This window comes from Pterocles gutturalis, unplaced genomic scaffold (assembly GCF_000699245.1).
Source record: "Pterocles gutturalis isolate BGI_N339 unplaced genomic scaffold, ASM69924v1 scaffold28364, whole genome shotgun sequence".
In the NCBI taxonomy this organism is placed as follows: Eukaryota; Metazoa; Chordata; class Aves; order Pterocliformes; family Pteroclidae; genus Pterocles; species Pterocles gutturalis.
Genome location: NW_010136617.1, coordinates 12,525 through 14,072, shown reverse-complemented (window position 1 = coordinate 14,072; position 1,548 = coordinate 12,525). Strand labels below are relative to the sequence as shown.

At 48.3% G+C, this 1,548-nt stretch overlaps 1 protein-coding gene across 1 annotated transcript in view; it reads right to left on the bottom strand.

Annotated features, from left to right (window-relative positions):
• Positions 1-1,548, bottom strand: part of LOC104468306 (voltage-dependent calcium channel gamma-4 subunit-like) — a gene marked incomplete at its 5' end in the record, with an annotated part of 6,609 nt that overhangs the window by 4,027 nt on the left and 1,034 nt on the right.

The following is a 1,548-nucleotide window of genomic DNA, read 5'->3' as shown; positions in this document are numbered from 1 at the left end:
CGCTATGCGTTGTGACACCTCCTTGGGTACAGCACTGCTGCTCCTCCCCACGGGGCTGTGAGCCTCTGTGAGCCAAGCAGCCAGCTTTAAAAATGGGATGCTACGGCATGCGGGGACAAAGTCCAGGAAAGTGTAGACATGCCCCTGAAATGGGGTCCCCAGTCCCCCTCCTCACTTTTGCACTGCAGCAGAGCTCCGACGTCCTCCCGCGTGCAGTGAGGATGAGCACGGCTGAAATCCCCCCTTCTGCAAAGGGAGAGGTGTGCGGACATGCGAAGGGGATTTGTTTTTTTAGAGACAGACGGGCGTGTGTTGTCACAGGGAAGGGTGAATAGGAGGGGTCTTGTCTGAGCTCCTTTGCTCGTGTCAGTTGTCACTGTGCCTGGGTTTGCTTGGTTTTGCAGGGAGCAGCCAGAATGCTGAAGGGCAAAATGCAAACTCCTGCTCCTACCCACACCCTGGACCAAGGTCTCCTAAAATCAGTCATTTTTTTTCCCATATTTTAATGGGGTTTCGAACCAGGGCTTGCTGATTCTGCTAGCACCATAGCGTTTACATTTATCTGGAGCCTGTGGAGCAGGCTGGGACCCCTCCAGATGCACACAGTGTTGGTGCCTTCAGCTGAGCCAGGAAAAATAAGGGTTAACCCCAACTTGGCCCCCTCCCAGGAGACTTGTGCCAAGAAATGGCTAAAACCCACGGTGAATGATACGGGGACAGCAGATGGCAAAGGTGTTGCACAGAGGGCAAGAACGGGAAGGAGGGTCTCGCGTCTCCTCTGAACCAGGATGCAGATATCCTCCTGTCTGTGTCTAGTTAGGCAATGATTCGGCCCCTCTCACATGTACCTATGAGCTCATCTCTTCTGGGTTTAGATACATCGCCTTTCAGTAATCTCTAAATGAACTGAACACATTTTAAGTGGAGCTGTGGTTTTCCTTGCAGAAGTTAAAGCAGAGGAGCCCTGTTGTCGGTGCAGAGCACGCCAGGGTGAGCAGGGGGAGCAGCTACAGCCTGGTTTTGCAGAAGATGTAAAGGGTTGGACCAATTTATTTTTAAGGTGTGTACTTAGTCCCTTTGGAAAATAGCTTTTAGGAACACCTGTCACAATTACACTTAAAACAATTTACCAATCTCCTGTTTTACTGAGGAACTTACACTGGTTTTTCCCAGTTCTGCCTTTTCTCCAAGTAATGAAGGCATAATACACTTTTCTCAAGATGCTACTTAATTCTTCTTTCCTTCACAGTCCTTTTACTAATGATGTTTCTTTCCTAAAGCTGGCTTGGCATCAATTTAACATTAGTTCCAAAGCTTTGTGTGAAAGAGAAATGCAGCCGTGCTCACCCTCTGCTAGTCTGCCTTCGCCCGAGCACTGAAATCGTGCCGCCCAAGCATGACGACTGATCTAAATTGACAAGAGTAAAGATGAAAAAAAAAAAAAAATCTGTCTTTTCTGGTAAAGTGTACTTTTTGGAGATTTTTATTTTTTCTTCTTGTCTTAGCAACCAGAAGTTGTTTCCCACGGGTGAGCAGAAGGGTAGAGCG